We start from the raw sequence: 21819 nt of genomic DNA, 5'->3' as shown, positions 1-21819 counted from the left end.
AGGTTTAGGATTCCTGCATTGCATGTTCGGGCTTGCCTGTGCTGACTCCTAGGGTGCCACAAGCGATGATAATGCCAGCTGTAGAAAGAAAAACATCACTGGAGGTAATCACAAAGACTTCAAGAAAAGACAGAACAATAACTATATCCTAGAACCTATATAAAAATGTAGGATCATTACAGCAAGCTATTATCTAGGCATTTAAGTCTTCTACTGTATGTGAGCATGGATGGAATAGGTCTTTCTCAGAAAGATCAGATATTTAAAATCAAATAACATTCAACTTCGTAATAATCTAATCCCTTTGCCTCCCTCTCCAGAGCAAGAAACAAAAACACAGAACTCCTCAGACAAATGAGTAAAATTGGGGTGACAATGGAGGATCATAGCTGAGGAGAGCCAACTAAAGGAGGAGATGACATGACAGGGCCAGAGCAAGACTCTAGGAAACTACTAACAACACATGATCATTCTACTCATGGAAGTTTGTCTCGCTTGTGAGGCCATCAGCTGAAAGCCATCCTAAGTTTTGAAAACTCCTTCAGCCAGTGCTTGTCTACAATACTGAAATGAGTAAATGGCAAGACTCAAGATTCGATGTTACACTGCTCTGAGTTTTTCCTAAAAAACATGGGTGTGATCAGCCAATAGGAGAACACACAATTAACATCGAGATTTCTTCTCTAGTACATTAAATCCTTCTCTGAGATACTAAGCATTAAGATAAACTGTGAAGCTGCACTTTCAATGTCTATAATTGTATAAATTACAGAAAGAAAAGACACAAAAGATAGTAAGGAATTTTCAGTGACCACTTTACACCCTTGTACCTAAGAAACTCAAACAAGAGCTCTATGTTCACTGTTCTACGGCAAACGCACATCATTGCAAGCTGACCAGAAGTTTACAAAGGTGAGGTGCTCCAATTATTCTAAAATGGTCTATAAGGCTTTTTAGACCAAAAGAAACTTCACTACTTCATTTCATTTTGCTAATAAAATACAGTTCTTTTTAAATTTAAATACACATGCTTATACTCATCACTGAATAACGCACTGATTTTGTTACTAATAAGCAGGCAGTAACATTGAGCTCTTAAAACATTTTCATAAGTAGAGTTGAAAACTCCTTGCAAAGAAAGCTAATGTCAATATTCTCTTACTGTAAATAGAAAAACTACACAAAGGTGGCTTGCCAAAAATATCACTCTGGTGGCCAACACATTTTTACAGATTTTTCACAACTGCCATTGTGTTTTATTCACTACACTAAACTGTCTTCCAGCTCTGTGCTGCTTTCTATTTGAGTACAGTCCTCAGTGTTAGGGCAATTAGAGAGATGCAAAGAAACTCCAAGGGGATTCCAACACTGCCTTATGCCGAGCCAAGATACCATTCATGGACACAAAGCAGATTGCTCAGACTTCATAGCTCAGCTATACTTGTTCCAAGTGGAACAGTTTTGAACTCTAAATTAAGATAATCCCTCCACAGTAGGGCTTCTTCAGGCACCTGTGTGGACCCGTCTCCACTCCTGAATTACTGGATAATACATTTGGCCAGCCAATTATCAAGAACTGTGCTCTCTCCTTTTGATTGAGAAGCTTGAACATCCATGGTTTTCTTATTTCTTGGCAAAACTCTGCATTATTTCTGGCCAACAGTAAGAGTCTCACATGGACAGCAGTTCCATAGCAGGAAGAACACTGCTTTCATGAGAAGTATGTAATTAAGAGCACGCTACATCAACACTGTACGTGCTAATGCTCATCGACCAAGTACAAAACCAAAATCCTGGACTTTCTCAAGAAGTTCAAAACTGTCTGCTTCTAGTTGCTTGAAGCACAGAGACAGAAATTTCAGTGAGAAGTGAGATGACAGACGTAAGCATGGGCTTCAGGTATCTACTGACATGTTTTTTTCTTTTTGATAGACGAACTCTGTTAAAAGGACCTCTTTCACAAGAGATCAGATTCATCAACATTCCACAATGTTTGGAGCAGGCGCTGGACTGTTTTTCCTCACTCTGCTTATACACTAATGTCAAATGATCACAGAGACTGACAGCAAGTTATGGTCTGACAGTGAGAAAGCAACTAATTACCACTCCAGAGACACAGTCTGCTGACTCAGTAACAACTCAATTACACAGTTGAAAATACACTGATGGCTTCTTTAAGAATGTATACATCCATGTTAATATACACAAATAACATATGAAACTGAATTTTTATTTGTATAAAGCCCCAGTTATTTTCCCAATAGTAGATTATGACCTTATATGCAAAGTAAGTTATGTTCATCTGTTTTTAATGAAGCACAGTGGTCCTCATACAAGGAAAGGCTGAGAGCACTGGATCTGTTTAGCCTGGAGAGGAGAAGCCTCAGAGGGATCTTACTAATATTCATAAATATGCAATGACAGGGTGTAAAGACGAAGCCAAACTCCTCTCAGTGATGCCCAGCGACAGGACAAATTGAAAGAGAGGAAATTCTATAAGAAACAACTTCACTGTGAGGATGACTGAATACAGGTTTCTGAGAGAGGTTGTGGAGTCTCCTTCCTTGGAGATATTCAAAACTGAACTGAACGCAGTCCTGAGGAACCTGCTCTGGTTGATGCTGCTTGAGCAGGGATGTTTGATCAGATGTTCTCCAGAGGTGCCAGTCTCCACTACTCTGTAACTCAGTGCTATCATCTTCCCCTAGTTCCCATATCCTCCATCTTCTCCAAAACCTCTGCTTAGATATGCCAATAAACCAATCAGTCAACTGTGCTTCTACCTACTGCTCAAAGCACAACAGACATGAGACACTCAGTGTTCTAAGAAAATTCTTCTCACAAAAGTCTCTCAAATAGGGAAAATGTTGCTCCAAAGACAGCTAAATTTATCTACTTTATTAACAAAGTACCTAACTAAGAGTATTCTGTTCACGTAACTTAATTTTCAAGGACAAAACAAAACATATATCTTGGTGTTAACTTTCAGGCAGGGACTTTATGATGTATACAAACGCGTCCATATTTCCCTTGAAGCTATTCTAAGTTACGATTTAATATCGACCAGCTCCGCTAATATCAGATGTAGGGGTCAGAAGGAGGCAAGAATACTCTTCTTCATACTGACCCATCCCTCTTCAGCACGATGCATACTATATTCTCCTTATCTCAGCTGCAATGTTTTCTCTCCACCATGCCTCACAGAGCTTTATAAATCTAGTATACTGCTTTTGGTAAATTCTACATGTGATGACACCATCATCTGTATATAAAAACAGTCATCAAAAATTCTGCCTGATCATTTTCATAGAGAGCCAGTCCATCCACCCTTGTTACACCTTGTATTTCTAAACATTTTCCAAACCTAGAATGCAGAGGAGTATGTCAGAAAGTCCCTGGATAAAACAAAAGCCAACTGTTTAAACACTTGAAGCAATTTGGAAACAGAGTCTTGTTAATAATAATTAAAAAAAAAAAAAAAAGTATTTCCAGCCAAAAGTTGCTTCTAACATCATCTCACCCTTCCCTGAACCTCACAAAATCCTGATATTAATAGCACTGTGCTTTAATCTATTATTGTGTGTGTGTATTTACACACACACTTTCCTTACTTCTTTTATTTTAGATGGACAGCCAACCCTCAGTTACTGAAACAGCAGAATGCACTAGGTAGGCCAAACAAAGCAACCGAAGTGTCTAATCACAGCCTAGACATGTTGTCTGGCATGTTACCAAGCTCAAGGTGTTTCTAAAGCAATCGCAACTGGATGCCTTAAACACAAGTCAACTACATGCTTTTGAACTGTCACCTGATTAAAATACAACTGCTGAAAATTTAATATTGTAGGCAAGCTATATCACAAAGTGGTTTGACATTGCTGGTCCCAAATTAGTTGAAGCAGAGAGTTAATATTAGAGAAGGCTTCTGTGTGGCTACAGCAGTTCAGCAAAGATCAAATGCCTATAAGTGTGTCTCAGTTTGCTCAAACACTGGGCATTTCCTATCTGCCTGCTGGTAGGGATTGACTAAAAGAAAAAAAAAATTCTTTACTTCAGAAGTCGTTTCTGCAGTTACTTGTTTTTACCTTTGCCATATTAAAACTGCAGAAAAAATTAGAAATCATTATTAGCACTACCTGTTTACGCAGAACAATAAAGAAAAAAATACACCGAAATATCAGGTTGCTACATGGGGGCTTGAACTTGCAATTAACAGTGAGTTTCTATTCCTCTCCATATAGTATACTGTCATACTAAAGAACATTTACATATATACACTATATATACTGAAGTACTAAAGAAGTATCATATTCAGTGCACTGCCCAAGAACAACAGCCTACTGACATCTTACCAAGCAAAACTGGCATACAGAGGGACACCCAAGCCAACTTTTTTGCTGACAAATCTTAAGTATTAACAGGCTTAACAGTTCAAGTATTTAGATTTTTTGAAGCCTGACAAATGTTTGAAAGAATTATGGTGCTAACTCTTCCTACCCGTTTACATCACAGACATCTGTTTAGTTGGAGACTCACGGCTTGATGAGTTGGATTATTATTTCTGACGCATTCAAAAATAGGATAATTGACATTTTACATTGTAACAATTCACCAGTCTGTCATTATTATGAATTTCAATTAACATGAGTATCTAAAGCTTGAGATTGGAGAGATAACTCACATTAAAGTTAATAATTGTCAGGTTTCAGATCTAATTCAGACATGGAAAAAATCTAGACATGTCCATCAAAGTTAACATTCCATGTTAGTTAACTGAGTACAGTACCAATTCAGCATCTTTAAAAATACTTGCACTAAATTAAAGAGCAGTATTCAATGCTCCTTAGAAAGGTCTTTGGTCATGTGCCACACTGCTACATGATATCTAAATATTATTAAACTTCACTTCAACAATAGAGTCAACAAGTAATCAGTTTTAGCTATTTCTAGTTAATCACTGCTGAAGCCCGACAAGGATAGTAGTCTGGCCAAAGCAGCACTCTCTACCCCTCTACAGGGGGGTTCCCTTCTCCTGTGGAAGTGAGGTCAACTCTGAGGCCTCCAGATTTATGTTCAAAAAATCCTAGAATTCCAGAAGTGAATGAAATGCCCACAGGAAGAAATGCCCACTAAATCCTCTAGGAACAGTATGCTTACATCTCCATATTAAGTTAGTTTTAGTCAGTCTTCCCTTATTTGATGATATTCAGGTATGTTCTTTAGGGAGTCCTTCAGAGTCCATTTGTGGATAGCAGGATTCCAAACTGAATAAAGGCCCCAAATAAATCTTAATTTTAAGAGGAAAAGGTAAGAAAATATATTATCCAGTGATATAATCTTAATGCTTAATTCCATAGTCCTGACCCTTTAATGTTCATTACTTTCTTCTGTAAACTCCAGGTTTGCTATCCCTGAGCCCAATTTGTTACCTTCAACACCACAGAGCAGCTTCAGTCTTGTTATCACCCACTCTGCTACCAACTTTCTTCATTAAGGATGCAAATAACTTGTGGGCAGAAAGAGTGGCCAAGAGCAAGATAAAACATGTTCTCTGAGGCTAACTGATTACAGTTTGAAGATATTGTTAATGAGTATCTGATTTTTAGCCATTGGGTGTATTTCAAACACATTTTAAGGAAGAAGTAGAAGCAAACAACTAAGTTATCTTACTGTCAGTTAGATACTTAGACACTGCAGTGATGGGTGCTGGAAAAAAATTGCACATGCACACATATGTTTCTATATAGAGAGATCTGGATATTAAAATGTAGATTTTTATATAGCAGCTATACAATTCCAAAATACGAATTTTATATAGCAACTTGCTACACAATTGCTACATTGTGCATTTCCCAACTACAGGAAAAGTTTGACAACAGCACCAAAATACTCTAAAAGAAAAATTATGCAACCTGAATGTTAAATAATTTACAAAGCAATAATGGAAAGCAGACCCCATCCCTTGAAAACAGGGTGGGTGGCCGGGTGGGTGTTGGGGGGGGGGGTTCTAGTCAAACAATGACAAATAACCCACACTCGCACAGATTCGTTACCAGGTTACCTGGTAATAGCTGTGTATGTAATTTAGATTGCTGCAAATGGAGCTACTCCACCAAATTCTTCCATCCGTCAGTTTAAATCTAAAAATACCTCATGAAGTCCAGATGGAAACCTCACCACCAAGTGACAGCAAAATCTGGTAGTAAATAGGTTGTTGTCATTGCTGCTTACATTCAGGCCAGGCATAAGGCTAGCACTTCATTCACTTCCCAAACAATTAACTTATTTATAGACGCACTCTATTAGAAGGTCTTCACTTCTTTTCCCCTGAGGGCTTTTGTCACTCTCCCTCACAGCAATAATTCTTTGTCAGCTCTCGCAACCAAGGTACATACCAGTCACAGACACAGCAAAGCTGCAAGGCCTGTCAATCTTCTCAGTTTATCAGAGGCTAAACAGTTTTTATCCCAAATCACTACTTATTTTCCCACTTTGCCCCAGCTTTTAAAAGTATTTGCTCATTAGGGTTATCCGGGCTTACTAGGCACATAGTCACCAGCTGAATTAAGTACCAGGTGATGGCAGGGCATCTTCTCAGCCACTGGTATTCCAATAAATGGTTCACACTGAGGCCAAAATTAAGTTGTTTGACACGCAAAATGGGATAAGATTGTATCAGTCATACTGAGACGTTCTGACACTTAAAGCAGAAGTCAGTCCACTGCTTTGAGCCATGCCTCTTGTTTAGGTGTGTGTTACAACACAGGCTTACAGCGCTTCGAACAAAGCCGTAAACTAGCTCCCTGCTGTTGATATTCACCGTGATTTTATTCTTCTCTTCAGAAGAGACTTTTCGTTAAAATCCCAGGCATTACGAGTGAAAGGTAATCCTAAATCACCAATGGAAATCAAATGCTGAGTTTTTATCTAATGATCTAGTTTTCATGTATTTATACCTTTGAGCTATACGTACAATAGAACATTGCCTTCTAATTATTCACTTGAAATATCAAGTCTTGCATCTTAAGACAGAACCTAAAAACGCCATCCATTCAAAAATAAGAATCTTTCAGCACCGTAAGATGCAGAAATTTTGTCATGCTCTTTTTCCTGGTTTGTTTGCATCATTGTATAATGTAACTGTGGGGAGAGTTGGCTAAATTAACCGTCGCAGCACTATAGATAACTTGCAGAAAGGCAACATATTGCGTTCTTTTAAATTAGAATGTTATTTAAAAATTAATTGGATTATAATAGTGACACTGTGCACTGAGTAATTGAGTGAAAATTACTATTATACAGCAACTGCCATCACTACGCAATTAGCACTCCAGCAGCCCCCGCTCCGGGCACGAGCCGCCTGCCCGCGCAGCTGCCGGGTCGGGCGGCTCCGGCGGCCTCGGAGGCCGGGGGCAGCGCTCCTGCGCTCGAGGGAGCGCGGCGCAACCAGAAGCGGCGGCGCGCGTGCGCGTGGGGAGATAGAGCAACGAAGGGGAAGCGACCACGGCTGTCCGGCGGCCTCGGAGGCCGGGGGCAGCGCTCCTGCGCTCGAGGGAGCGCGGCGCAACCAGAAGCGGCGGCGCGCGTGCGCGTGGGGAGATAGAGCAACGAAGGGGAAGCGACCACGGCTGTCCGGCGGCCTCGGAGGCGCTTCAGCAGAACAAAACAACTTTCGTTCCAAAGTTTGAAGCCTGAAGTGAAGATGAAGCTACATGATTTAACCTCAGCCCTTTTTGGGGGAGTTTCACAAAGCGTGTTAATTCTAACAGCCTGCAAGGGATTTTCAATGCACCCAACTCAAAGTTACCCAGCAATGTTTATTTCAGGGTAGAATATATCCCCAAGACACTTAGATATTTCAGCACAGCTGGTATTTGCTAGCCCTGCTCAAACTTATTTTTGAGATGCCTGAACTCCTAGATCTACATACTTGTGCACGAAGCCTTAAACCTTCTTCCATCCCACCCAAATCCCTCCATCTTCTCCTCACATTTTTTTCCCCTCCCGTTCAACTCCCGTCAAACCCGGTTTGAAGTGACCTGCTGCCGCCTCCGCTCCCCCGAACGCACGGGTAGGTATCACAGCCCCACACAGACCAGACTGCTTGAATAACACACTACCACTGCTAGCTTCTGTATTTTCAAAGAGCAGCTTGGATGATACTTTCTGTCCTTTCCTGTGCCAAACCAAAATTCTGCCTGTCTCAAATACAGCCACAAACTAATTTCATTATCTTGAAGCCAGAAAAAAAAAAAAATGAATTTCACAGGAAAAGTTAATACATTTTGGAACACACAGCACTTCTCTTAGGGCCAAAAACACAATACCTCAGATCAGTGACCCATTTACTATGAGCAGTATCAAATTAAATAGAAATACCAAAAAAAATCCCCACTCTCCTCATTCCCAGAGCATTTTTTAAGGTTGATATAGCAGATTAAGCACACACTTACTCACTCCATGGTTCTATCAATACAGGGATTTAGTCACTCTCGCGACACTCGGTCTGCTCGGGCTCCTGGGTGGGGACGGCACCGGGGCTGCGTGCGGACGAGGCCAGGCGCCCAGGGCTCCCCCGACGCCGCGGCGCGACAGCCATTTCCCGCACGGCTCCGCGGACGCCCGCGGCCCGGCCCGCGCGAGCGCCCGCGGGACGGACGGCGGGTCGCAGCCGAGCGCGTCTCGCAGCGAGACGGGCGAGGGGAGGCAGGAGGGGACGGCTCTCCGCCCGCGGCCGGGACGGCTCTTCGCCCGCGGCGCGGCCCCTCCTCGCGCCGAGCCGGACGGCGAGCCAGGCCTGCCGCCACCCCGCGCCGTGGCACGCGCTTCCCGAGCGAGGGCCGCCGCACTTCAGCGTTTGCGGACTAGCCTGGTTCTAAACCGAGTAAAAGCCTGATCCGAGCTAAATAAGATCAGCAACAGGCTTCCCATCATCTCTTACGGGTTTCCAAACTGCTTTAAAAAGTACATGAACTCATTTAGATCTCTGTGCACTTCGTTATTTCAACATTCAATTTTTCCCCATGGAAGTTAAAAAAAACAAAACACACCCTCTGAAGATGCAACTTTTGTATACCACATTTCAACCACAGAAGAACTTTAACTGCAGTGGTGCCTTTATTCATGGCAAACTTTGTTTCACAGATCTTTAAAATGGTTAAAGCGGCTACCTTTACTCCAATATCACGCAAGAAAATGTAAAATGAATCCCAAGTCAAAGACACGATACAGTTACATTCAGTTCTTGCATTCATTTTTCCACACTAAAAGATTTTGTTTTATGTCCCCATATGAACCAGCAAAAAGAAAAAATATAGTGTGGAAGAAGAGGGGGAAAGCCATCTATTGAGCAAACCCACTTATAACTGCAATATGCCAGAATATAATGCAAGTTATATAAATAAGTTATATATATAAAATCTTAAATAGTCAAATACTTAGTTTTCTAATTGCATTCCTAGTTTTCACAATAGATTTGCTTTTGAAATTCGCAGTTGAGACCACTGGATACCATTCTTCAACAAACAGACAGACTCAGAAAAAAATCTGAGATTTTTAATGGAGAAAACTAAAGATTACTGCCCATTAAAACTAGCGAATGTCTTATGTGATAAACTGTATGCAAGTGTGTCTTAGCTTCATTTTTTTCCAAGAGGTCTCCAAGTAGACTACCAGAACAGTTTCAGCATTTATAATAAATTATTTCCTATACAGTCAGAAACAGAGATAAAAACATTAAAAAGTATCCCAGAGAATGGAAGATGAACTTCCAACAAGTGAAAACCTTCATTACATGAAAATAAATTGTATCATGGCAATGGCAAGCAAGATAATTGATCTTAAGCATTTGCCTATATTAAACAGTCATTTGTTTAATCACACACTTAAAAGAAAAAGAAAGAAAAAGATTAACAGTTCCATAACTACAGACTATGCAAACTTAACCCAGAACTGTACAGCACAAGTCTTTCCTACAGGAAAACAGATAAGTAAAACCTCACTTTTTTTCCCAAATACAAAAACTAGAGATTTTGCTGGTGTAAATTACTGAAAGCCAAGTGAAGTGTTTCAACAGCTGTATAGTAGGTTCAGTACGATGGAATTCTGCCAAATGAGATCCACTGAAATGCTAGCCAATAAATGTAAATTTGTCAAATCACAGCTGAAGAATTATGATTATCAGGATACCATCAACAGTGAGAACGCTGATGTTTGATCCTGAAGTAAACATCTGGGATAATTATATGACATTACCGCTTTTATTTTCTTCTCTTACTGAATATTATTTTCCCTCTATGTATGTCTTTTGTTTTCAGATTTGCACTACATTATTCTTATTTGAGCACAGACCTTAGACTCTGGTAGCCCTGAAACATTGATCTGCTTGGTTTGCTATAATAATGTAAGCAGCTCTCATTTTATTTACTTGGAAGCTTACCACAGCACATTTAATTTCTCCCATAAATCTCAGGCTTTTCATTTTTCTTTTTGATCATACAAGTATGATCAAAATAGTGAAACAGTAGTACATGAAGTGCTACAGCAACTAGCAAAAGGCATACTGTCTGCAAAACAACAGTGCAAAGTGCACAGTAAAGGCAGCAAAAGTTCTGTAGCAGCTTGCTATGCTTTCAAACATGCCATTAATTAAAACAATGTATTAAAGCTGCTCTGGAGAATCAGCTAATTGATTATAGATACACTTTCAGAATCAGCTCTAGAGGCTGTAATATGTTTCATAATGAAGACTGGAAAAAATAAGGGTCCTATCTGGCAAGAATATGCATATATAAAATATATGTACAGATATGTATATACACACACACGTATTTCCATACAAAAAAAGTTGAAGAGTGATTATAGTTACTGTTTCATAAAAGGGGCTATGTGAATTGTAATAAAAGGAAAAAAAAAAAGAAAATTCATGTGCAAATCAAGGTTTATTTCTCTTTATGTATTTCCAAAAGGTACATCATTAGTGTATCAACTCTCAAAAGCAATCATCTATCCATAAACACTTAAAAATACATACTCATAATCTGTAATGATTTGTGGAAATGTGTACCCTCCTGAGTACATCTTTCTTCTCTAACTATGCCTTGGGGCCATGATAATCAGCATAAGAGGCAGAAAATAGACTTAAGAGCTTTCATCTTGAAGTTGATTTGTCTTCTTCCTCTTACACACAGTTCCTACATAGGTCAATATCATCCTACGCTAGAATGGTACTGTAATATATTTCTCCAGAATTCAAGCAGAAAAAAAACCCAACATATCTGAGCAAGACCAGCAAACCTTCTGTAAAGGTATTCAAGAGCAGAGGAGGTACTCTATTGGTTTGTTGACTTACTTTATTCTCCTTGTTTCCCCCATGACTGCTCTGAGACCACTCATAAACCTTCTCATTATACAGGGAGCATTGCTGGAAAATAAAATACTGCATAGCAATTTACAATAAATCACTCATGAACCCATCAACTTAATCTTCATTACAATCCATTAGTACAAAGATTTCTATAGTATGACAGAAGATTTACTGGGTATAAAGATTCGCCTGAGGGCTGAATGTAATCAGAGATGGGACAGAATGAAAACACAACTAGCTTGTTAGTACTGCTCTACAGAAACACGTGAAGAACTCTTAATAATGGTGAAACTCACAGGAAAAGATGCATTTTTCTCACTAACTCTTCTTAGGAAGTCAAGATCTTGCCACATTCAATTCATATTTCAGTGTTACTCCCACCGATTTGTAAAAGACATCTGGCCTAGCCTGCAGACAGTTTTCATTCCCTAACATCTAAATTTTGCAAAAATCAATTGAGCAGTTTTTCAGGGAGAAAGAGGGACAGGGAAAAAAAATGGAGCAAGTTGGCTGAAACTGCAAGAGTAAATTTTGTACCCTTTCAGTAAAAATACCAAATTTAAAGAAAAACAGAAATAAAGTGGAACAAATACATGAATGATCAAAGCAGTTAATGCAGTACTGAAGCCAAGAGCGTTTCTCTTGCCTTTTGCAAGTTATGGTCCCACAGTTATAATTGACCAAACCAGGTAAGTAGTGAAGAATCTCCTGGTTGACAGATTACGAAATAAAGTCCAAAGCAGTGCGCTATGTCCCTGACAACCACCCAAGAACCTGTAGTTTTGCAAGATCTTTATACTGTGCACATACCTTGGTTGTTTGACTTAGTATGTGTTGAGAAGTAAAATATTTATTGTTTTAGCCCACACCACATTTGTAACATGGGCTATCTGCTTATGCCGACTAAAGCGATCTAAAACATGAGGAATCACAGGCACGCAACAAGTCATGGTGAATGCTGATATTAATCTACAAATACCCAATAAATGGCATTTTCTACTGCAAAGTAATCAGTGGGGTTTTGGTCATGGATTTCTTCAACTAAATGCAAAATTAATAGACTGCTAATAAGTACAAGGATTAGTAAGTCAGCCAGATGGCTCTAGCACCCTATGGCCACTAAGAGGGAAGGCCTGACTCTTCCGTCTGTCATGCCATCATATCTTCCCTACATCTCAGTTGAGCCTCTTGCCCTATGTCAGTTGTCTCGCTCACATATCTCTTCACAAACCGAACTGCATTCATTAACCCCACAAAAAACTATTCCTAAGAAAACTGTCCCAGTGGAGAGAAGGAAACATTTGAGAAGTGAACTGGCTGATGTGCACGATGAGAGCCAGAACTGGAAAATGGAAAGAGCTAAGAGCGCTGGTAGGAGTCTGGTTGTGTTAGCAGACTGCTGGTGAAGTGTGATTGCCAGCAGTTACATACACAAGGATGTCTGTGGTACAGAGATGGCAAGGAGGGTTGTCAGAGCCTACTGCGAGAACATCTTTTAGCCAAACTGAATCCAAATGAATTACCTAAATCTTCAACTAATTTAAATATGCTAGAGTTCTTGGTGAATTAAAAAACAGGTGAGCAGCCTTTTGACAATGCATGAAATGGAATGCAAGTGTGAATAAGCCTGGAAACAGTCAAAGGAAACAAAAAAGAGGAACACTGTTCATCAATGTAAAATAGGAAAAGGATTTAAAAAAAAAAAAAAAAGCAACTCAAGAAGGAGGATACCAGAAGGCTACTATTTCTGGTCTAACCCCTTTTAATTGTATAGTGATCATAGTTCCCACCTGACTTTCTGTTCTGATACACTGCTGATTCTGCAGGTAGAAATAGAGCATCAGCTGTGGTTTGTGGGATAAACTGCAGGGTTTCTGACTATAACTAGTCTAAAATGCACTTAGACACCAAGAACCAATGTATACTCATCTCCTCCTGCATTGCCAAACAGGCCTCCGTTGTAACATGGTATTCTTAATCAAAAGTGCTAATCACAACTATCAGGTTGGAGGTTCAGCAGCAACAGGTCAATCAGTTGTTGCAATGTAAAGCTGCTTTCCACACAGTCTTCTGGCTAATCAGTTATATGCTGATCATCCTGTATTTCTAGTAGTCTGTTTTAAAAAAAAAATTGTTTGTGGATCTGTAGTGAAATTCTCTGTGGTAACACACACACACTCTACAGACAAAATAGGCCAATACATTAACATTCTCAGGGATGCTAGGGCTCGCACATGAATATTCAAAACAGATTATTTTATTTGCTCTAGTTTTCTCAAGTTCTGTATTTCCTTTGTGCTTAATTCCATTTATTTCTTCCTCCATGTCCCCTATCTACTTCTTCCTGAAGACTTCTGAACTGTCTTACAAGCAGATATTAAAAATACTCAGTTTTTTTCACATCTGAATTATCCACAACTTTCTTCTTTAAATTGTTCAGCTCCATGTCATCAACATTTTGCCCTCCGTGGTGCATAGAGTCCCCCCACCTCCATGGGATGTGCAGGGGTTGCATCCTTCATTGAAATTTATCTGCACCCCAGTTTTCTCTTTTCCCCCTCCAAACTTCTTCACTTGCCATGGATTGAACATTTCTTGGAATATACTATCTCATTCCTACCCTTCAGCCTTCTGCTTAAGACATATGGAGAGAAATTCTTTTTCCTTGAGGGACGACAAAGCCTCTAGTGAAAACTCTTCAGCAGAAATGCTAGGAACTGCAGGGCTTAAGAATAAGCTCTGGGGAGCAGAAGCAAGAAGATCTGCAAGGGCACTGACAAAAGAATTTCTTTCCACTGATCCAAACTGACTGTTTACTGAAGCTGATGATAGATACTGCTTTTAAAACAATTTATCACAAATTTTTGCTAATGAAGTTGGCTTATTGGTGTGGTGAAAGGACAGCTGCTCAGGGCAGTTGACTGCCTCACAGTTTGCAGTTGGAATCCGTCTCCTCTGGGTATGCAACCAAAGATATCCAAAGTTCAAGAATTCTGCTGCCGTGCCAGCAAAGTGATCCAGCCAACTGCTAATCTGTTCTCCAAGATACCAAGTCCACATAAGATAACATTCAGAATTCCATTAACCTAGAAGATTTCAACCACTTTTTCCCTCCACCTCACAAATAAAAGTAAATGAGATCAAGTTTTTCCTCACATATTATTCTCACCACATTTGTCATCTTTCAGGTCTGTTTCTTGTCTGAATCATTAAAGTGCCTTGATGCACAACAGATTAAGTAATAAATAGTTCACTTTTCCTTTAAATTGCAAAAGTGATTTCAATTTAAGCTGTTCACACAAAACATTTTCAAAAGGTAAAACACATCCCCTTCACTGTGCAAATACAGAATATATTTTCCAATGCTGGTCAACTTTCCTATGCAAGTCCATAAACATCTACAGTAAACGACAATAGTTGTTGCAAGAAATTAAAAAAAAACTTTTTTCCTATTGTTGTTTCAAAAGGTTTAACAACTGTTTCAGATTCAGCAGACAAAAGCAATCGCTTGAACTACCCAGAACCAGACTGGCAGGTCAATCAGGCATTTCTGACCACCACATGGCAGGAAGGTCTATGCCAAGGAAAAGGAGCCCTGGCTGTTCGGGCTGTAATCTCTCGGGGTGGGGGGAAGAGGAGCAGCTCTTACATGCTGTTTATCTGCCCAGAACAAGGAAACTGTGACAGCAGGCTGCCTTGCTGCTATTCCAGGACTCTCATAAGAATACTTCTCGGGCTGAGTCTGCCTATAGAAATGATACAGATAAATTTGTTTTAGATACTGTTTATTTCAGTATGAAAGACGCTGGCCAAATATTTCCCTGATGTTATTTCTATGCCCCAGGGTGGACTCAGATGGGGATTGACATCATTTGCTTGAAATATTTGCTGTAAAAATAAAAGATGCTTATTTTTCATCTAGTAAATCCAGTATCAGAAACAGAGGCTGAACTTAGCACTTTCTCCTGTGGCCAGCACATCCTGCTCTCTAACTACATTTCACACCCATTTTTGCCCTGCAGTTTTGCCACAAATTACAGACTCACATTCGTAATTTCTGAAATGTCTGGAGCCCAGGTTGGAAGCCTATCACCCTGGGCTCCCTATAGAGCCAATGTATCTCCAAGAGGCAATTCAGTCTAGAAAAGCTACTGAACAGTCCGTTTCCTTTCACTATCTCTAGAGAGCATGGGGACTCCTAATCTGGGAGGTCTGTATAGGTGTTGCTTAAAGTTAGATGCAATTGCATTCACCAAGCAACACCAAGGAACAAGTACTACAAAAGTCAACATTATCAACTCTGCGACACGATGATCCTACATAAATCTGTAAGAGCTGTCACAAGAATCACTGGCCAAAGATCTAATTTTCCCTTTTATAATTCTGCCTCAAGTTAAGTCTCTTGTTCAAACTCCTACCCTCCTTTGCTCCTTTATTTCTCAGCTAATTGTACTGAATACACTGCTAGGTGTATTTTCCACACTCTTAAATTAGGTCTGAAAAATCCTAATGCATGCCAGTGCAGGGTTTTTCCTTGAAGCTGAAGTCCTGATCAGACAGACAGTTTTAGAAAACAGGCTCCATACATGTGCTTGCCCATGTATGTGTATGTCCATGTAATATTTCCAAATAAGTAAGAAAAGTGCAACTTAGAATGAATTATAGGTATAATTCAAGCCTCACAATTACATCTGCATCTGCTCTGGAGGGTTTGCCAACAGTAATTCATAATAAATATCATAAATACTTCATTGCTGCCTCTAGTAGTCATTTCTACTGTAAAAGAACCTTTGCATGTTAGGCTATCCTAAGTCAAAAATATACAGACAACAAGTTTAAAAAAAATTACAAATCCATTCAAATACAAATATCTAACCATTCAAAGAGTTTGGAATCTTTAAATTACAATACAAGTAGCATACACATGCGAATTCAATTTAAGAATTATCACTGAAATACTAAAGGAAACTTTCGCAGATTTTAACCTTGAGAGAGAGAACCTCTGGAATCATCAGATGGAAGAAACAATGTCTTTTTTTCCTTCACAACCCAAGTAACTAGATCACCATGCCATAAGAAAACAAAATTCCAGAATGAGAAATGCAAAGCAGATTTGTAAATGCAATAAAGGAATTAAGTCTATTTGGGGTAAACGAACATCAACATCAATTAAAGAAAAAAAAAAAAAAAAGCGGCCTTGGCTTGAGCATGTGGAATCGGTCAGTGAGCTCTACAATACCCCACAGCACGTCTCAAGTACTTTTCTCACCGCCACACCGACTGCACTGAAGCAGACCAACATTTTATCTACTCTGTCTCCTACAATTGTTGTAATTATACGTAGAGGAAAAGAGTAAAGCAAGCATGTGCATTTCCTCCAAAACACTATCTTCCATATGTTTCCAATAATTTCTTAACCCAGACGTAGTACCTTGTGCATTTAGTAACTTCTACAGATTCCTCTTCCTAATACTCATCTAGTCTCCTCCTGAAACTGCATAAACCTTTTCAACCCACAACATCCTTTGACAAAGATTTCCAAGATATCAAGACCATTTTTCCCTCTCCAACCCACAAAATCCGAGCAAACTAGAAAAGCAAATAGTTTCCTAATAATGTCCAGCATACCATATGAAAAGGAATTTAGAGGAATTTAACTTGATGGAGGCTCATGGGCCTGCACAGTTACTTCTCAGCTTTTTAGATAGGTATCACAGGCTATATAATGCACTTCCTATTCAAAGAAAATGGTGGGGGTACTTCAGTACTACTTCAGTAGTTATTACTGTTACAACCCTCTTCAAAGTGAAGTTCAGAATGTCATAGATTTTAATAACATTTTTTTTTTAAACAGGGATACAACTCCACACTTCAAATATGCTGCTTTTTGTTTCTCTTTTTCCTAAGTAATGGGCAACCTGGAAACACAGGCATCTTTTGTAAATAAGTACAGAAAATATCCAATGACTTGACAAGAAGAAACAAAATAAAACCAGTATAAAGCAACTGGATAAACATGTTGAGGTATAAGAGAGACAAATCATTACCCAATAAATCAGCATGAAAGAGAAATGAAAAGGCTACACAATTTAAACATAAACAGCATCAGAATACAGAGCCATCCTAAAGAACATAAGAGCAGCATGGAAGTTGAACTAGATTACTTGGGAGAGAGAGGAGAATGATACCAGCAAAGACTGTTTTACAGTTTTAGATGAAAATGAAGCGTGGCGAGATATGCTGGGGAGCACACTGATGCAAACAAGGGATCCACACACTTGAGAAGGTACAAAGGCAGCGTATTAACCAAAAATGCAGCTGCAGGAAAATTTATTCGGTGATTCTGTAAAATATCCACTACTATGTTGTGTCTTTTCATAAAAAAGATAGAGTGAAGGTGATTTGCCTTCAACCCTTAAAAAGTCAGTGTGCCCTTGCAATACAGTTCTTGTTCTGCATAGTAGCAGCAATTCAAAGTAACATAGGGATTTCTCCTCTTATTTCCCCATTTTCTCCAGTGAGACCATTTTTAAAAGCACTTCCCAACATTGATGAAGAGACCAGTCATTGACCGTAGAACTATTAACACGGTACTGAACGCACGCACCGCAGCGTGGTGGCACAGTCACCTGCTGCACACCGCGGCCAAGAACAGGAGCCTTTACCACAACGGTGCCCAAAACACTCTGAAAAACGTATACAATTTCTCCGAGTCCGAAGCAGATTGCTCAAACTCCTCTGAACATTCAGGACACTTTTAGAGGCCACAATCATGTACACACCCAAACAAGCCAGCACAGCTTTGGTTTGTTTGCTTTAGCTTTACCTGTATGTTTTAGATCCCTGGTTTGTCAGCTATAACAGTTATTTATGTAACCATAGATTGTAGTTAACATGACAATTTCACAAGACCTGACAGGTTTCAGTAAATCTACAGGTTTCCTGTAAAACCCAGTGGAAAAGATGATGTTCCACAGACTTTTTTTTTTTTTTTAATGTAATGTAGCAAATAAACTACACTGAACTAGAGAAATTACTCTACAGGCTGTACCAAAATATCACAGAAAGCAATTTTTATGAGATAGTTATCATTAAAACATAGCCAAATGCATATTAATTACAACTGTTCATTAGAGAACATTCAAAATATCTTTGCTCCAGCCTGTGAAATAATTATCATGGGAAAATGCTTCATTGTTTTTCTAGTCTGCTCTGCACTAGCATGGGGTTACATTTATTTGTTGTCAGAATCAAGCACTATTTTTTCTAATGGATTGGCATTTCCAGGTCAGATGAGGTCAATCTATAACAGCAATGTTTTTGGGCTGTTACTGTGTTATGTAATCAACTCAGTGCTAGTTCAGCCTGGAGCCATTTAATCTTTGGAAACAGAATTTAGCTGCCTTTAAAAGAGAAGAAAGCAAGCTTGCAGAAAGAGATTGATTTCAATAAATGATAAACTCATACTTACTAAGTGCCTAACACTTCTAAATCAATTAGAGCAGGACAGAGATGAAATGACGCACAATGTTTGCTAACAAATAGCTTGAAACTATTTATTTTAGCATATTTGCAATAATAATTGCTTTCTCAGGACTATACTGCCCAAGCCTAAGGCAGGAACAGTAAGTCATACAAATAGTTAAAAAGAGTTTTCACTAGGACTATGTATAAAAATGCAAAGAAATTTTAAAGTACACTCAGGCTAAACCCTTATTGTGAGAAAAATGTATTTACCTTTTCCCTGACTTCTATTTTATGTACTCAAAGTTAAAAGCATAAACTTTTCCAAGGGACACATTAATAGAGCCATAATTTCCCAAGTCCAATTAAATTGTGACACAAAGCTCTCTAGATCCTCCAAATAATTTTATCATTTTAAAGGTCTCATCTTTTATCCTCTGTTCTTCCAGAGACCATGATCACTTCAGAGCCTGGCATGGAAGGCTGTGGTTTCTTGAAGGATAGTTTTCCAACATCTGGCTTTTAAACTGTGGTGGTTTTTCCTTTCTGGTATCCCCTGAACTATCACTAAAGGAGTAAAACCTAAAAATCAAACTTCATTAACCACGAAGAGGGAAAGTACATTACAGTGCTTGCTTTCTTCAGCATGCAAGAACTCGTTAACAACTCCCTCAGCAAGCAATCCTAGTGTGTTTTCAGAGTGCTAACGTGGCTAAAGACACAAGACATAAGTGATAGAAGTTCTCTACCTCTTCACAACTGAGGATCACAATGTTTTGGAGATAGTCTTTAGAGACTGCTGTCAAGCCTGTAATATTCACATACAACGACACTGAGCTCACGTACTCCCACCTCTTGCTTTTCAGCAAAGGAAGCATATAGAACTTGCCTTAAGTACCACAGTAAGGCAAATGTTTCAGACCACAAACTGATTGTCTCAAGTAGAAGTCATTGTATCTTGGGAAAAAAAAAAAAAAAAAAAAAAAGAAAGAAAGAAAAGAAAAAAAAATACAGAGATACAGACATAATGAATAATACAAACTTTGGTCCTTATAAATCTTTAGCTGCTCTAACAAATCAAATGCTACCTCATGTTTCATTGTTGACAAATGGAAATGATATACCTTGGCACAGCATCAAAATGTGCAGGTTAAGACAACTGGAATTTATCCATCAAGGCTCATAGCATAATGGAAAACCTTGACTATGCAAATCATCTCTAAGCAACAAGGGCAAGCCATTTTAAAAAAGGAAGTTAAAATGCTCACTACAGATAATTTAAGATTATAGGGCAACTCTAAGAATATTATGGTAAGGTTAAATAACTGGTATAACTTGCTTAGAATTTATGTTCTGAGTAAATAACTACATTTTAAAACGATGATGAAACACCCAAAAAGATAAAGATGATGTTCCTGATGTTATAAGGCAAGGTAGGAAGGGCAAGCATAGAAGCTTTATACAATACAGTTTGAAGGGAAAATAAGAGTAAATCTAATAAACTCATACTATTATTATAAGGCAGCAAACAAAGGCAAGAGGGAAACCAATCACTAGGCTTCTGCCCTCGACAAGTCCCATTCTAAAACATCACCAGCGTTGAACATATGTAAAGTTCCACGGAAGAGCACGGCACCTGGTTATATTCCCAGCCACTCGTTAGATCAGGCCTTACCTCCCAGAGCGCACAGCTTGCTCAGGGCTAGCACTGGTTACAGCGGGGCAAGATGTTACTCTTACCACAGCTGCCACAATCTCTTTCATATCACTAAGCTTCTGCAAGCCTGCTGTCACAAGTACCCCATACCATCCAGCACAGACCTCAGCAGGCCTAATTTGATTTGGCTTTTACCAACTTACAGTAAATTTCAGTTTGAAATTAGGAGCAACATTTTTGTTGTGGACAAATAAACATGCATGATGACAAATACTACGTTAAGGACATAAATGCTCAATATGACATAGTAAAAAGATCAGCACTTCATTACACATCAAGTCAATAGAATTCAACCAAGATAACCAGCTAAAAAAAAATCTAGCTTTATACAAAATCTAGCTTTTATTACAAAAACACTTAATTTTAATTTATTTTCCCCTTCATTTGGGCTTACGTACAAGCAAAAACTACTTCCTCCCTTCAAGCTACTGTTTTCTCTGAAATACATATTCTAATATTAAACACACCATAGCATCTTAGAACAGTTATAGAGTAGAAAAACCTTAAGATATTTTCTTGCACACTCTACCTTGTAGTTTTCACAAATTTCTGAATTACTCCATTCTTCCTACGTTTTTCCTGTCTCCCTTAGGCCAACATTGGCACATGCATTTATGAAAAATGAAAAATAGAAACCTGAAAAAGGTTGCAGTCCTAAAGGATGAAAAAACAATTCTAGGGGATACAAGTGGATTGCAGAGAAGTACTGTGTACAGAACTTGGAAATAAGTTTTTCAACATCCATTTATTTCTTTTCTAAAACATGGATATTTCCTGCCACAAAAGTTTCTCAGTTAATTCAGCAGTGAATACATAAGACGGGGGCAGGGAGAAATTCGACATGCACACCACCACACTCACACAAGCATTGAGTGCAAGTCAAGAACTTACTTCATAGAAAAGAGAATAACGAGCATTGCATGAGGACCCTGGAGATTTAAATTTAGTTTTTACATCTCTCACAGACCCTACAGCGTGTCCTTAGGCAAGATGATACCCTACCTTTTAAATGGAAACAATATTTTCCAGTCCCTCACCCCCTAGCCTTCATTTCTGCAGTAAACTCCTACGGACAGAGAGAGCTCAGTCTTAACAGCGTTTGGCATAAGCGTGCCCAGGTCTGTCTCGGGCACCAGCCAGCTTGTGAGCATTAGAAAGCAGCACCTCGGCGCACAGCGCTTTTACACTGTCTCCCACAGCATCTTCCACTTACCACAGAAAACAGGCAGGCAGAATTTTAAGAAATTTTAGGTCACACCATCACATGTTATGT

The sequence above is a fragment of the Rhea pennata genome, chromosome 13, assembly GCF_028389875.1.
Source record: "Rhea pennata isolate bPtePen1 chromosome 13, bPtePen1.pri, whole genome shotgun sequence".
NCBI lineage: Eukaryota > Metazoa > Chordata > Aves > Rheiformes > Rheidae > Rhea > Rhea pennata.
Note: the sequence above shows the minus strand (reverse complement) of the source record.